We start from the raw sequence: 18,256 nt of genomic DNA on the forward strand, positions 1-18,256 counted from the left end.
TTTTATGTGTTTCTTATATGTAGCAGCAGTTAAGCAATTAGAAATGCTTTGAAAATAGTCAAGCAATTTCAATTTGTTCGCAGACTGCACAGACGACGTTTGTAAATTTATTTTTTGTAGTGAGCGGGTGCATTTCATTTTGTGGTACCTGATTAAGTATAAATTATACACCGTATAATAAAATATTTTGTGGTCCAAATATTACTTATTTTTAAGTTTTGAATCGATGTATCGTTGACTGTGAGTACCGGTTAGTTACTTCCTTTAAAAAACAAAATTTAAAACAAATTTTGAATTTTTAGCATTAAAAATCATGAGTTCAGAATACGAATACGACCAAGTGTGGCAGCTTTTCAAGCGATTTGACGACGAAGCAACATGTTTGAAATGCAATAAAATCATTACATGCAAGTCATCGTCAACATCTGGACTTCACCGTCACATGGAGAGGATACACAACATGAAGCGAAGGGAACATGAGGCTCCAAAAGAACAGCCACCAGCCAAGAAGACCCGAACTCTTCACAACTTTTTCAATACTTCTTCCTCGCCTGAATCGCTTGAACAAATTGTTGCGAAAATGGCTGCAAAAGATGGAATTCCAATAAACGCGATAACAAAAAGTGAGTTCATTCGTAATAGTATCAGCCGCTTAGGATTTCATCTTCCAAAGTGTCACAAAGCTGTTCTGGGTTTGGTTATGAAGTACTGCACGAAAATAAAAAGCGATTTGAAGATCAAAATTGAAAATTTTAAATCTGCACAGCGTAAGTTCAGCTTGAGCATCGACGAGTGGACAAGCGTGCGAAACCAACGTTACATGAACATCCATATATATTATGGCGATGGACAATCTGACAACCTTGGCCTGGTTCGCATTCAGGAATCATGTCCCGCTGAAAAAGTATATGAGCTCGTAAATGCAAAGCTTTCAGACTTCAATATAAAACTACAGTCCGACATCGTGGCTATTACAAGTGATGGGGCCAGTGTCATGATCAAATTTTGTGTCCAAAAAGCGTACGCGATTGTCAGACGAAGCCATTGACAGTCTGTGTTTTTTATAATAAAACACCATTTTGGGAAATAATGTTTACAATCACTTTTTTCCCCTATTTTAATAAGTATAATCTTGAATTATTTTTGTTTTGAATTTTTTTGTAATTATTTTTGTTTCACTTTTTTGTTTGCAATAATTGAGATAGTAAGTAATATTTTCAAATATTTTTTTATGTAATTTATACTTTAATAAAAATAAATAAAAATAATAGTTTATGAAATTTATTGCTCTTACACTGGTTTTAGATTTTTTTTTTTAATTTTTTGGAATTTTTCCTGAATTTTCGAGAATTCTCGAGAAATCTCAAATATTATTTTCGGGAAATCCCGCATCTCGAGAATTGAAATTTTCGTTATTTTGTGAAATCCCGATTCTCGAGATTGGGATTTTCTCGGGAAATACCCAACTCTATGCATGCATGAATGTGAAAATTTAAATATCTAATTAACTAATATAAATTGTATTGATATTAAAAAATTAACTTCGTAAACCATTCATTTACATTTAGTATTCAAAAATATGTTGTACTTTTTAAATTATAATAGCATCCGCCATCCATATTTATATGAGCGGAAAGAAATCTTGACCTGCCTCATGACGCAACTCATATGCGTATCTACATATACAAACTTTAAGAGCAAATAGACAAACGTATGCAAAGAAATTTCTAACATATGCAAAAAAACGCATCTAAACCGTATGCGTTTAGATATATCGTACAAGTTATAAAATATATTATAAGTAACTTTCCCCTTTCACTCTCGCTCTCTTCATTATAAATCTAACTGTAATAATTAGCTATGTAAGTTGTATATTTATTTGTTGTTCCCCATTTGCTCTTTCTCTCTTCATTTTAAGTATAAATCTAACTGTTAAAATAAATTGAATAGCTATAGCTTTTTATGTTAAAATCGGTCTTTAAAGTCACCTTGAAGAGTAAAGAACAAATTTATTTTGAAGTGTAACCAAATTTGTTCTATTTTAATAAAGATAAATTAAATTATAATAAATTAATTTCAACAAATTTATTTTATTTTCAAAAATAAATTTAACTGGCGACGAGGATGGGATATGTTATTTAAAACATATCCAGTGAAATCGGCAAAAGAAAAAGTTAAAATTTTCGACAAACCGATGTGAACCGCAAATGATTCAAGTGGAAATTACTAAAGCGTGGCAAAAAGCGAAATTTTTGTAAACTTAAAAACTAAAAACTAAACTAAAAAATATTACGTGTAATAACTAATCCGAAAAAAAAGAATTGCAAATAAGAAAAAAGATTTGCTTCGTAAAAAACAAAAAAAAAGGAAAAGAAATTACTAGAAGTTAAAAGTTAACGGAAAAAGAGAAGAAAGTGTACGGTGTGCATTCCAGTGCTAACGGCGTGAAAGACGAAAGAGAAAGCAAGCCAGCTACCATTAGAGAAAGGAGCAGAGCAGCGTGTGCTTAGAACTACAACAACACCCACAATGGTTTTGACGTTAGCTGAGAGCTTGCCTGCATTTAACGGGAGCAGTGAATATACGCACAGCAACTACCTGAGGGACGTCGCAACTGTGTTGCAGCTAACGCCAGCAGAACATCAACAGACAATTAAATCAGTATTAAGCAATAGACTGCAAGGTAAGGCGTTAAAGGCAGCCGAAACCTTATTTAACCCTACATGGGAAAGTATAATAGTTAAGCTTAAGGAGGAATTTGGACTAAAAAGAAGTTTTTTTTTTAATTTAAGAAGTGACGCACTAAACGAAGAAGCTAGAAACATTGAGGAATTACATTATAAATTAAGTAAAATTTTAAGTTTAATGAACACAAAGTATAGCTTAGAACCTGACATTTTGTATACACCTGAACATAATGAAAAACTAATTTTTGATATCTGTGTAAACTACTTACCTATTAGTATTAAATCTCTTTTGCTACAAAATAATATTAGATCTATTAATATAGCTTATACATTTTATTTAGAAAATAATATATTAAAAGATATAAAACTAGTAAATAATAAACAAGCGAATAGTTTTGCGCATAAAAGTTTTCAAAATAATAATGATTATCCAAGTAACAATACCTTTCCAAATAATAACTTTCAAAATGCAAATAATTCATTAAATAGGAATGGTTTTCAAAGATTTCAAAATTCAAGCAACTTTCCTAATTATAGTAGCCGAAATAACAGAAATAATAGTGGTGGTTTTAATAATTGTAACAGAAATTTCAGAAATTTTCAAACGCAAACTTTTAACACTCTTAACAGAAATAATCAGCAACAACAACCCCAAAATTATGACTTAGAAAATTTTAGTCATTTACGACAAAATCAACAAAATTCATATAATAGACATTTAAGTAATAATGAAGAACCAATGGAAATTGATGCAATTCACGTTACAGAAAATTTTCCTGTGCAGCCTCGAAATTATCATTACCCATAGTAATATATATTAATTATAAATAATACAAAAACAAGATACCTAATTGATAGTGGTGCTGCTACTACCCTCGGAGATTATAATTTTTTTTCCAATATAGGAATAAAAAAAGTTTAATAAAACCAGTTTTATTAAATACCCTAGTCGGTGATAATATTATTATAGATGAAGTGATAGTAAATGTGCCGGATGAATTCAAAGAAAAAAATAGCACCATGTCTGTTAAATTAATTAATTTTATTGATAAAAAAATCGATTGCATAATAGGAATAAATATTTTACAGCCCTTTGGAGCTATAATAGATTTTCAAAATAATACTCTTAAAGTAAATAATAATGAAATAAAACTAATTGACTATAAATTAAACATTTCTTATGAGGAAATTAATTATATAGAAAAATTTGAGCTGGATAAATTCAAAGATTTAATGCCTACAAACTTAAATAAGGAAGAAAATAAGTTATTAGAAAATTTTTTACATAAAAATAAAAAGACGTTTTATATTAAAAATCAAAATTTAACTACAACTACCTGTGTAAAACATAAAATAATAACTACTTCTAATAAAATAGTATACTGCAAGAATTATAGGCATCCACAGATTTTAGAAAATGAAATAGAAAAGCAAATAAATGAAATGTTAAAAGAAAATATAATACGCCCCAGCAAATCCCCTTATAATTCCCCTTTGTGGATTGTTAAAAAGAAGTCCGATAATTCGAACCAGCAGAAATGGCGATTAGTCATAGATTTTAGGAAGTTAAATGAAATAACTGTGGATGATAAATTTCCTCTGCCAAATATAGAGTCGTTATTTGACAAGTTAGGTAAGGCACAATATTTCTCGTCCTTGGACCTTGCGAAAGGCTTTCATCAAGTTTTGATGGAGGAAAACGACATTGAGAAAACGGCTTTTTCAACGCCCCGTGGTCACTTCGAGTTCATTCGAATGCCCTTCGGTCTCAAAAACGCGCCCGCTACATTTCAGCGAATGTTAAACTACATTTTGGCTGATTACATTAATAAAATTTGTATAATTTATATGGATGATATACTAGTCTTTTCAACCTCGCTAACCGAACATTTAGAATGCTTCCAAAAAGTATTTAATAAACTTAATGATTACAATTTAAAGGTACAAATAGATAAGTGTAGATTCTTATCGAAAGAAACAAACTTTCTTGGTCATATCATAACAAATAATGGGATAAAGCCCAACCCCGAGAAAATTAATATAATACAAAACTTGGAGCTACCAAAGTCAGTAAAAGAAATAAAATCGTTTTTAGGTTTAACCGGATATTACCGGAAATTCATTAGGAACTATTCCTTTGTTGCTAGTCCTATAATAAAATATTAAAAAAAAATGATAAAATTGATATTAATGACAAATCTTATATTGACGCTTTCGAAAAATTGAAGAAAATTTTAACAAATCCACCAATATTATGCTATCCAGACTTTAATAAAAAATTTGTATTGACCACGGATGCAAGCAATGCTGCTATTGGCGCGGTGTTGAGCCAGGATGGCAAACCAGTAAGTTACGCCAGTAGGACTTTAAATGGACATGAAAAAAACTACTCAACGCTAGAGAAGGAATTATTACCCATTGTATGGTCAGTGAAATATTACCGTCCATACCTTTTGGTCGAAAGTTTCTAGTTCAAACTGATCATCAGCCTTTGAAATGGCTTTATTCACTTAAAGAGCCCAATTCTAGAATCATCCGATGGAAAATATTATTAGATGAATTTGATCTCGATATTGAATATATTAAGGGAAAGGAGAATAAGGTAGCTGATTTTTTGAGCAGAGTTGAAGTAAATCATAGTACGGAAGAAAATGTAAATATTAATTTCTTTAGAATAAATAAAATTGTTAATAAATATAGGACGCAAATAAGAATAGTTAAAAATAAAAAAAAAGAAATACTTTTTAAAAAATATAAAATAATATATGTGTCTGAGAATGACTTAAATAATACTCATTATTTGAATGATTTATTTAGACGTGAAATAAAAAAAGGAAAAATTGGGGTATACTCGGAACTTGACAATAATAAATATAATATAATACAGAACAAATTAATTGAATTATTTTCTAATAACAATAAAATAAATTTCATAAATTGTACTAAAGTTGCTAGTGATATTGAATCCGAGGAATCTTTATTGAATATCATTGATGATATTCATATTAAAGGTAACCATAGAGGAATCCAGCAGAATTTCGAAGAATTAAAAGATAATTATTATAATCCTAAATTATTAAAATTTATAAATAGATATTGTAATAACTGCAGAATATGTAATGAAAACAAATATGACAGAAAACTAAAAAATAAAATATTTCAACATACTCCAAAATCAGAAAAACCAAATGAAATAGTACATATGGATATTTTTCAGATACAAAAGACTAGTTTTTTGACAACAATAGACAAATTTACGAAATTAGGAACCGCACATAAACTAAATGACAAAAATATGGTAACAATTAAAACTAAAATCGAAGAGCGAATCGCATTTTTAGGAAAACCTGATAAAATTGTTATGGATAATGAATTTAATAATGCACTTATAAAGCTGTTCTGTCAAGAAAATAATATAGAAACTCATTTTACAACACCGAATTCGCACACAGGAAATTCAGATGTAGAAAGAATGCATTCGACTCTCTTAGAGCATATAAGAATATTAAAAAACGCTGAAAATATTAATGACTCTGAAGAACTAGTACTAAAAGCAATTAATTACTATAATAATACAATTCACAGCACGACCAAATTAAAACCAATTGATTTTATAAATAAGTTACAAATAAATTTAAAAGAGGTTAAAGTAAGATCTGAAGCAATTAAAAAGAAAACCATTGATAGAGAAAATATTAAAAGAGAAAATATTACACTTAATTTACAAAAATCTAATTTATACAATATATTAAAAATCCTACTGCAATTAGACAAAAAACTGCTAAAAAAATTAAACAGATACCACCACAGCAACCCTAATAAAGTAGACACTGCACAATTTAGACGTCCATTAAAGTCTATAAAATAAAATAAAAATACATAAAAAAAAGGATAAAAAAAAAAATGAAATGGATTTGTAGAACAAACCATGGAAAACTGTTCGCTAATATTTTTTATTTATTATATTAAATCACACTATATTTATTACTTTAAATGTAAACTATAGAATAAGAAATTAATATTTATGGCTAATGCAGTTTAATATTTATCTTGGGGGAAAAAAACCCCTAAACAACTTAAATATATTTCATGACCTGGTAGTATATATAGTGGGCTGGCATGAAGAGACCATCTCTAACCGCATGCAACAAGCCCTCAACATAATCAACAAATGGTGCACTGACAAAGGGCTCTCTATCAACCCATCTAAAACTGCGCTAGTGCCGTTCACCAGGAAAAGGAATATCAACATCAAATGTCCTGTCCTGAATGAATCGACTCTACAACTCTCCACAGAGGCGAACTACCTTGGTATCAACCTTGACAAAGCGCTTACCTGGAACTCGCATCTTGAGAAAGTTACTGTAAAAGCCACAAGGGCATTCTATGCCTGCACAAGGCTTTTTGGTAAAACATGGGGGCTCAGCCCCAGAATGACCTACTGGACATTCACTACAGTTGTTAAGCCTATAGTCACTTATGCTTCCATAGCATGGTGGCCCAAAGTTAAGCAACGAAAGGCGGCAAGCGATCTTAACAAATTGTACCGCCTCATCTGCATCGGTATAACAGGAGCAATGAAAACATGCCCAACTGACGCTTTGGGCGTGCTCCTAGGTATACCACCGCTTCCCATCTTAATTGAAAAAGAAGCAAGATTGAGTGCCTTAAGACTAAAAGGCAACGCCGATCTTAAAAGTGGAGATATGAGAGGACATCTAAAGATCTTAGAAGACTTTCGACACACTCCTATACTACACAGGGTGGATACAATATCTCCCAAACCCATTCTCTACAGAAACTTCCGAATTATTATTAATGAACGAACAACTTGGAGAACTAATTTTATCAATTTCAAGCCTGGATCTCAATTATGGTTCACTGATGGGTCCAAGCTGGAAGATGGTAGAGCAGGGGCAGGAATCAATGGGCCTAAATTTAAAAAATCGATTCCGATGGGACTCTACCCAACAATATTCCAGGCAGAAATACATGCCATTGAAATATGTGTGAGAGAATGCCTTCGCAGGAAAATGAGAGGTACTCACATCTATATACTCTCTGATAGTCAAGCGGCTCTAAAAGCCCTTCTATCAACAACTATCACCTCTAAATTGGTAAATGATTGCCTAAACCTTCTCAACATGTTAGGAAACCTCAACACAGTAAATCTAGTCTGGATTCCGGGACATGAAGGGCATGAGGGGAATGAAATGGCTGATGACCTCGCAAAACAAGGAGCAAATATGCAACTTACTGGTCCTGAGCCTTTCTGTGGACTCACGAAAAGCCACATTAATGAATTCCTCAGGAAATGGGAAGAAAGGAAATTTGCTGCACACTGGCTAAATTGTGCCGGTCAGCGTCAAGCCAGACAATTTCTTAGTCCCAACAAAGGAATATCAGACAAGCTACTCTCACTAAACAGAGTAGATCTGCGTCTTCTAACAGGATACCTCACAGGTCACTGCAGCCTGAGGTATCATTTAAATAACATTGGTCTATCAGAGACCAATGTCTGCCGCTTTTGCGAAATGGATATAGAAAGCTCAGAACATGTGCTTTGTGAATGTCCTGCGCTGGGCAGACAAAGACTTCACCACCTTGGTGGTATCGTAGTATCTCCATGTAATCTTTGGAACAACAAACCCAAAATAGTGCTAAAATTTATAAAAAGCCTTAAACTCTAGGGTTACAAAATAGGTCTTGCACAATAGATCAACTCTGGTCGCAGTGCGTAATGGCCTTCTAATAATAATAATAATAATAAATATATTTCATGTTTTATGTTAAGTTGTGATTTAAATCTGTATCACTATAAGAAAATATTAAATTTTCGTATTGCATATTTGTAAAAGATTCGACGAGACTCGAATTCTTTAAGGAGAGGCGAGTTATATAATATATTATAAGTAACTTTCCCCTTTCACTCTCGCTCTCTTCATTATAAATCTAACTGTAATAATTAGCTATGTAAGTTATATATTTATTTGTTGTTCCCTATTTGCTCTTTCTCTCTTCATTTTAAGTATAAATCTAACTGTTAAAATAAATTGAATAGCTATAGCTTTTTATGTTAAAATCAGTATTTAAAGTCACCATGAAGAGTAAAGAACAAATTTATTTTGAAGTGTAACCAAACTTGTTCTATTTTAATAAAGATAAATTAAATTATAATAAACTAATAAATTAATTTCAACAAATTTATTTTATTTTCAAAAATAAATTTAACTTACATATGTGTATGTATGTATGTACACATGAATGCATTTGTTGGGACAATGTATGCACGTAGATGTTTCTTTTCTGAACAAAACAATGCATATTCGTACATACATGTAAAGAAATTATATTTCTTATTATATTACATTATATTACATTATATCACATTATGTTACATTATATTATATTACATATTCACTCTGGCTTTTGTCTGCGATTTTTAACAAATTATTTAACCTGCAAGATAAGACCTAAAAAGGGAAAGTTCGAATAATAAACTTTAAATGTCGTTTCTTGTTTTCGGGTAAGTTAACATTTTAAAATAGGTGAACTAGGTGATTGATGATTTGTGAATTTAGATATTAAAATAAAAAAAAACTTGTTTTCAGAACAAAGCAACACGTTTTATTTGTTTAAGAACAATATTAAAACACCAGACGGCCATATTTATGAAGTACCAGACGAACTGAAACCCGCTAATAGACACACGGGCATAGTGTCTTTAGACATTTATACGAAAATAAGAAATTCACTGAAAAAAAGACACCAAACACGCTCTGTATGGATCCCATTAGGTGCCAAACTAAGGGAAATATATTTAGATCAAGGTGAACATTTACAGTTTGGAGACCAATATCTCAATGATGTTACGAATGGCACGCATCTGAACAAAACTAGCTATGATAATGTCACAGAAAACAAAAATCTGGGAAAACTTGCTGAAAGATTTGTATTGGAAAAGTTCTCTACTAAAACATCGAACGCTAAACAATGGATTAGTGACTTTGAGAGTGAATGTGGAAGACTCGACATTCAACAGGATGAAAGTAAGATTGAGGTTTTGAAACATTTATTGGAGAAGCAATGCTTAGATTGGTACAGTAGTATGATTATAAAATTAACGGTGAATTCAGACTGGATACAATGGAGGAACATTTTTTGTGAAACATATGGAAACAAAGGTTGGTCCCAGGTCAAATATGCATTTACATTTAGATATCAAGCTGGGTCACTGCTTGAATATGCCACAAAGAAAGAAAGACTCTTGTTAGAGGTCAACAAAGAAATTGACACCCAAACAATGATAAATCTTATTGTTATGGGGTTACCTGATAACATAATAGATAAAATTAATAAAGAAACGTTAAAGTCAATTGCAAGCCTCTACAGTGAAATTGGAAAACATGAATATTTAGCAAAGACAAAATAATTTTATTAAGAATAAAAACACATTACAGATTTAAAAGCCTTATCTGATAGAAGCATGCAAGTAAAACCATGCAAGATTTGTGAGAACTTGAAGAAAGGTGTTCGGTATCATCCTGAAGGAAAGTGCTGCTTTAAGCAAACGGAAGAACAAAATCCAAAGAGAAACTATAGTAAAGCCATAAATAATTCTGTGATTGATGTTGAATTAAATACCAACGAGTCAAAAAACGAATAATAACACCATTAATTAGAGTCAAACTAATATTAAATGAACTATTACAAATATATGGAATATATGATTCAGGTTCAAATATTTCCATAATTAATTCCAAATTGATAAGAATAAAAGAAGAACATGAAAGCAAAGTAAATAAAGCTAATTTGATTACATTTAATGGTGTAAAGAAGACAAATGGTTTGACAACTATAAAAATAAAAATATTTGATATCGAGGAAAAAGCAAATGTTTATATTGTTGATGGAGAGGATTTTAAATATAATTTTCTGATTGGATTAGATATCATAAAGCAATTTAAATTAGTTCAAGATAAAGATTTGAAAATTTCCCAGAAAAGAGATGAAACTGAAATAAAAGAAAATATAAATGAAGAGAAAATCCTAATGAATGGATATACCGATGATTTTAATGAATTTTAATGAGCAAATAGCAGGTAAAGAATTCAAAATAAATCTGAGTAATTTAAATACTAAACAGAAGACAGAAATACATAACCTAATTGACAGTTATAGTTCAATCTTTGCAAGAGATAAATATGACATTGGCACCGTCAAAGAATATGAAGCACGTATCGATCTACTTGTGGATAGATATGGTAGCAAGAGACCTTACAGATGCTCAATTGAGGATAAAAAGGAAATAGAAGAACAGGTAGCTAAATTACTAGATAAAAATCTCATAGAAGAATCATATAGCCCTTTTGCAGCACCAGTAACTTTAGCTTTTAAGAAAGAGGATAACAAAAGGTCATGATTATGTATTGATTTTAGAGATCTCAATAAAATAGTGGTACCGCAGGCTCAACCATTCCCATTGATCAATGACTTGGTGACAAAGACAAGAGGCTCAGTATACTTTACAACATTAGACATTAATTCAGCGTTCTGGGCAATCCCGCTAAGAATTGAAGACAGAAAGAAGACTGCCTTTGTAACGCAGGATGGACATTACCAGTGGACATGTTTACCTTTTGGTTTGAAGACTGCTCCTGCAATATTCCAAAGAATACTTACTAACATCTTAAGAAAATACAAACTTACAGATTTTGCAATTAATTTTATAGACGATGTACTTGTGTATTCTAGGAATTCTTCAGAACATATAAAACATTTAACACAATTACTGGATGCTATAAGAAAAGAAGGTTTTAGACTTAAATTTACTAAATGTAGTTTTGCTTCCAATTCAGTCAAATATCTAGGCCATATAATACAAAATAACACAGTACGACCAATAAGGGACAATTTAATTTCAATCAAAAATTTTCCAATACCAAAAAATTAAAAGAATATAAGACTCTGCGGAAAACTTTGGGACCTTGCCACGTTGGCGACGACGAGTACCGTATGAGGTGTCGCTTGTATTGTTTAAGAGAGAGACCCTCCGGAAGACTTTGGGACCTTTCCACGTTGGCGATGGTGAGTACCGTATGCGATGGAACAATGAGCTCTATGGACTTCCCGCTTGGCATAGACATAGAGCAGGGAATAAAGATCCAGCGAATACGTTGGCTTAGTCATGACATCCGAATGGATACAAACGCCCCGGATCTGAAAGTATTCGATGCGATACTAGCTGGTGCTATCATGGCTTAACTTGGTGTGTCCAACTGGCGCCGGTTGGCACGAGAAAGAAACTACTGGCGCTCTTAAGCGGTTATCGCCCCAATTATGAAGAAGAAACCATATAAGTAGCTCCAGAAACTATTGAGTGCCTATATTATTGCCAGCATTTCATTGACATTCGTTTGAAGCGTAAGTATCCTTTTTTATCTGACGTCAAAAATTTCTACGTTCGTCGAAAGTTTCGGAGGGACTGAATCGCAAACTGGCTTAATGAATAGATCAAGTCAAAATAACTTGAATTTTTCGTTAGAAGAATTCATATGCTACCTGAAATATGGAGTAAAATTGTAGCTTCCAATGGCACATACTTTACATAATAGCATGTAAAGGGTTTTTCAATAACAGGTGTTATTTTGAATAGGATTGCGCTATCGAGAGATGATTAACGATTTTTTATGGCCGGAATTAGATGGTATTGATCTGGACAACGTTCATTTTCAACAAGACGGCGCTACTTGCCACACAAGCAACGAAACCATTGATCTTTTACGGGAAAAGTTTCGGGACCGTATTATCTCTCGAAGAGGTGATTACAATTGGCCACCGAGATCCTGTGATTTAACACATTGTGACTTTTTTCTTTGGAGCCACGTGAAAGAGAAGGTCTACGCCAACAGCCCAGGATCAATTCAGGATCTCAAAGATAGAATTCGTGAGGCTATCGAGGACATAGGGCAGCAACTTTGTAATTCGGTTATGAAAAATTTCATGAAAAGAATATTGTCCTGTAAGCGTGGTCGTGGTGGTCATTTGCCTGATGTTATTTTCCACTATACGGCATACCTTCCTCTTTATAACGAAATAAACATCTGATCATTTATATTAAAAAATTGCATTTTTCTTTGAATATCAAAATAACACCTATTATTGTAAAAAGCTTTATTATATAATTGTTTTTAATTTTGTTTATTGGCTAAGAAAGGGATATTTTGGGGATATTTTTTATGAGAAGCTTTTTCATTACCTGCCGAGGGGCGACCGCTGTTAGAATCAAATTTTTCTTCACTTTGGTCTTTCACCGAGATTCGCGATATATATTATTAGTTTGGGGAATATAAGTTCATAGCGTTTTTTGAATTTTCTTTTTTTACAACGGTTTGCTTGCTGTTAGGAAAAGGGTAAGTATTCATTCAATAGAACTCTTTCTGTTCTAGAAAACTATTTTAATACAATTTTTGAGTTATTTAATTTTTAGTAATTTTGAGGCTTAGAAATGGGATATCCAGGAGGCAAAAATGAACATTTTCGACACCTTTTCTTCTTCACTTTTCATCGAGGTCAAAAAGCTACCGAAGCAGCCCGCGACATTTGCGAAGTGTATGGAGAAGGTATCAGAGGCGAGTCTGTAACACCAAAATGGTTCGCAAGGAGCTTAACATTGCCCAGCTACACCGCGTGAATAAGGCTATTCGACTGAAAAGACCTGATCGACATAGTCAAACCATACTTCCTCACGCCAGTGTCAGACCCCATTTAATTGATTAACTTATTGATACAATTATTGTTTCTTGTTTAAATAAAAGTCTTCGGTAAAAACACTACGAACTTATTCCCCAACTATTATACATATGTATGCTTTGGGTTTGCCTAATTGTTCGCGAACTTTCCTAAATGCGTTATTGGATGTGTCAGTGCTGAGGTGAAATTCTTGATTAAAGTCCGCACATATCTAACATATGCCAGAGAATTTAAATACGTAGAGAAGGTTGAGTCCTGGCCCGTTCCTCATTTTGAGGAGAAACAAGACCTGGGAAAAAAATTCATTTCACAAATTGTTCTTTTGTTTTTTTTATGAAAATCGCGCGAATCATAGAACATGTGTATATTAGGTTATGAAAATTGCGCCAAAGTATATGCAGAGAACGTAAATTTATAGAGAAGGCTCAGGACCGAATGGCAGGTTAAATGTCAAATGCTAACAAAACGCGGCTAAGACATTTTTATTATTTACCACGACTTTGGAAAAGTTAACATACGAGAGTTAACCTAGCGGAGCGTAATCAACAGAATTAAATATAGCGTTTGAATTGAAATGCATAATGTCACGCTCTGTTGTTAAGCAAAATAAAATAACAGCAGACTTGTACATTTTTCTTTCATGCTTATTTGCCGTCGGCATTTTGTATACGCAAGTGGATTATATCTTGTGAGATGAATAAATTATTTCTAAGTATATGCATGCATGAATGTGAAAATTTAAATATCTAATTAACTAAATTGTATTGATATTAAAAAATTAACTTCGTAAACCATTCATTTACATCAAGGGTTAGTATTCAAAAATATGTTGTACTTTTTAAATTATAATAGCATCCGCCATCCATATTTATATGAGCGGAAAGAAATCTTGACCTGCCTCATGACGCAACTCATATGTGTATCTACATATACAAACTTAAAGAGCAAATAGACAAACGTATGCAAAGAAATTTCTAACATATGCAAAAAAACGCATCTAAACCGTATGCGTTTAGATATATCGTACAAGTTATAAAATATATTATAAGTAACTTTCCCCTTTCACTCTCGCTCTCTTCATTATAAATCTAACTGTAATAATTAGCTATGTAAGTTGTATATTTATTTGTTGTTCCCCATTTGCTCTTTCTCTCTTCATTTTAAGTATAAATCTAACTGTTAAAATAAATTGAATAGCTATAGCTTTTTATGTTAAAATCGGTCTTTAAAGTCACCTTGAAGAGTAAAGAACAAATTTATTTTGAAGTGTAACCAAATTTGTTCTATTTTAATAAAGATAAATTAAATTATAATAAATTAATTTCAACAAATTTATTTTATTTTCAAAAATAAATTTAACTGGCGACGAGGATGGGATATGTTATTTAAAACATATCCAGTGAAATCGGCAAAAGAAAAGGTTAAAATTTTCGACAAACCGATGTGAACCGCAAATGATTCAAGTGGAAATTACTAAAGCGTGGCAAAAAGCGAAATTTTTGTAAACTTAAAAACTAAAAACTAAACTAAAAAATATTACGTGTAATAACTAATCCGAAAAAAAAGAATTGCAAATAAGAAAAAAGATTTGCTTCGTAAAAAACAAAAAAAAAGGAAAAGAAATTACTAGAAGTTAAAAGTTAACGGAAAAAGAGAAGAAAGTGTACGGTGTGCATTCCAGTGCTAACGACGTGAAAGACGAAAGAGAAAGCAAGCCAGCTACCATTAGAGAAAGGAGCAGAGCAGCGTGTGCTTAGAACTACAACAACACCCACAATGGTTTTGACGTTAGCTGAGAGCTTGCCTGCATTTAACGGGAGCAGTGAATATACGCTCAGCAACTACCTGAGGGACGTCGCAACTGTGTTGCAGCTAACGCCAGCAGAACATCAACAGACAATTAAATCAGTATTAAGCAATAGACTGCAAGGTAAGGCGTTAAAGGCAGCCGAAACCTTATTTAACCCTACATGGGAAAGTATAATAGTTAAGCTTAAGGAGGAATTTGGACTAAAAAGAAGTTTTTTTTAATTTAAGAAGTGACGCACTAAACGAAGAAGCTAGAAACATTGAGGAATTACATTATAAATTAAGTAAAATTTTAAGTTTAATGAACACAAAGTATAGCTTAGAACCTGACATTTTGTATACACCTGAACATAATGAAAAACTAATTTTTGATATCTGTGTAAACTACTTACCTATTAGTATTAAATCTCTTTTGCTACAAAATAATATTAGATCTATTAATATAGCTTATACATTTTATTTAGAAAATAATATATTAAAAGATATAAAACTAGTAAATAATAAACAAGCGAATAGTTTTGCGCATAAAAGTTTTCAAAACAATACTGATTATCCAAGTAACAATACCTTTCCAAATAATAACTTTCAAAATGCAAATAATTCATTAAATAGGAATGGTTTTCAAAGATTTCAAAATTCAAGCAACTTTCCTAATTATAGTAGCCGAAATAACAGAAATAATAGTGGTGGTTTTAATAATTGTAACAGAAATTTCAGAAATTTTCAAACGCAAACTTTTAACACTCTTAACAGAAATAATCAGCAACAACAACCCCAAAATTATGACTTAGAAAATTTTAGTCATTTACGACAAAATCAACAAAATTCATATAATAGACATTTAAGTAATAATGAAGAACCAATGGAAATTGATGCAATTCACGTTACAGAAAATTTTCCTGTGCAGCCTCGAAATTATCATTACCCATAGTAATATATATTAATTATAAATAATACAAAAACAAGATACCTAATTGATAGTGGTGCTGCTACTACCCTCGGAGATTATAATTTTTTTTCCAATATAGGAATAAAAAAAGTTTAATAAAACCAGTTTTATTAAATACCCTAGTCGGTGATAATATTATTATAGATGAAGTGATAGTAAATGTGCCGGATGAATTCAAAGAAAAAAATAGCACCATGTCTGTTAAATTAATTAATTTTATTGATAAAAAAATCGATTGCATAATAGGAATAAATATTTTACAGCCCTTTGGAGCTATAATAGATTTTCAAAATAATACTCTTAAAGTAAATAATAATGAAATAAAACTAATTGACTATAAATTAAACATTTCTTATGAGGAAATAAATTATATAGAAAAATTTGAGCTGGATAAATTCAAAGATTTAATGCCTACAAACTTAAATAAGGAAGAAAATAAGTTATTAGAAAATTTTTTACATAAAAATAAAAAGACGTTTTATATTAAAAATCAAAATTTAACTACAACTACCTGTGTAAAACATAAAATAATAACTACTTCTAATAAAATAGTATACTGCAAGAATTATAGGCATCCACAGATTTTAGAAAATGAAATAGAAAAGCAAATAAATGAAATGTTAAAAGAAAATATAATACGCCCCAGCAAATCCCCTTATAATTCCCCTTTGTGGATTGTTAAAAAGAAGTCCGATAATTCGAACCAGCAGAAATGGCGATTAGTCATAGATTTTAGGAAGTTAAATGAAATAACTGTGGATGATAAATTTCCTCTGCCAAATATAGAGTCGTTATTTGACAAGTTAGGTAAGGCACAATATTTCTCGTCCTTGGACCTTGCGAAAGGCTTTCATCAAGTTTTGATGGAGGAAAACGACATTGAGAAAACGGCTTTTTCAACGCCCCGTGGTCACTTCGAGTTCATTCGAATGCCCTTCGGTCTCAAAAACGCGCCCGCTACATTTCAGCGAATGTTAAACTACATTTTGGCTGATTACATTAATAAAATTTGTATAATTTATATGGATGATATACTAGTCTTTTCAACCTCGCTAACCGAACATTTAGAATGCTTGCAAAAAGTATTTAATAAACTTAATGATTACAATTTAAAGGTACAAATAGATAAGTGTAGATTCTTATCGAAAGAAACAAACTTTCTTGGTCATATCATAACAAATAATGGGATAAAGCCCAACCCCGAGAAAATTAATATAATACAAAACTTGGAGCTACCAAAGTCAGTAAAAGAAATAAAATCGTTTTTAGGTTTAACCGGATATTACCGGAAATTCATTAGGAACTATTCCTTTGTTGCTAGTCCTATAATAAAATATTAAAAAAAAATGGTAAAATTGATATTAATGACAAATCTTATATTGACGCTTTCGAAAAATTGAAGAAAATTTTAGCAAATCCACCAATATTATGCTATCCAGACTTTAATAAAAAATTTGTATTGACCACGGATGCAAGCAATGCTGCTATTGGCGCGGTGTTGAGCCAGGATGGCAAACCAGTAAGTTACGCCAGTAGGACTTTAAATGGACATGAAAAAAACTACTCAACGCTAGAGAAGGAATTATTAGCCATTGTATGGTCAGTGAAATATTACCGTCCATACCTTTTTCGTCGAAAGTTTCTAGTTCAAACTGATCATCAGCCTTTGAAATGGCTTTATTCACTTAAAGAGCCCAATTCTAGAATCATCCGATGGAAAATATTATTAGATGAATTTGATCTCGATATTGAATATATTAAGGGAAAGGAGAATAAGGTAGCTGATTTTTTGAGCAGAGTTGAAGTAAATCATAGTACGGAAGAAAATGTAAATATTAATTTCTTTAGAATAAATAAAATTGTTAATAAATATAGGACGCAAATAAGAATAGTTAAAAATAAAAAAAAAGAAATACTTTTTAAAAAATATAAAATAATATATGTGTCTGAGAATGACTTAAATAATACTCATTATTTGAATGATTTATTTAGACGTGAAATAAAAAAAGGAAAAATTGGGGTATACTCGGAACTTGACAATAATAAATATAATATAATA

At 31.4% G+C, this 18,256-nt stretch overlaps 1 long non-coding RNA gene across 1 annotated transcript; it reads right to left on the reverse strand.

Moving 5' to 3' along the window:
* Positions 1-9,071: 9,071 nt before the first annotated feature.
* LOC129249910 (uncharacterized) lies at positions 9,072-11,443 on the reverse strand. Its single transcript, XR_008582741.1, has 3 exons — positions 11,397-11,443; positions 11,150-11,344; positions 9,072-9,160 (listed from the first exon to the last, which is right to left on the reverse strand). It is a non-coding gene; the product is annotated as an uncharacterized LOC129249910 (long non-coding RNA).
* Between the last annotated feature and the right edge of the window lie 6,813 nt (positions 11,444-18,256).

The sequence above is a fragment of the Anastrepha obliqua genome, chromosome 6, assembly GCF_027943255.1.
Source record: "Anastrepha obliqua isolate idAnaObli1 chromosome 6, idAnaObli1_1.0, whole genome shotgun sequence".
In the NCBI taxonomy this organism is placed as follows: Eukaryota; Metazoa; Arthropoda; class Insecta; order Diptera; family Tephritidae; genus Anastrepha; species Anastrepha obliqua.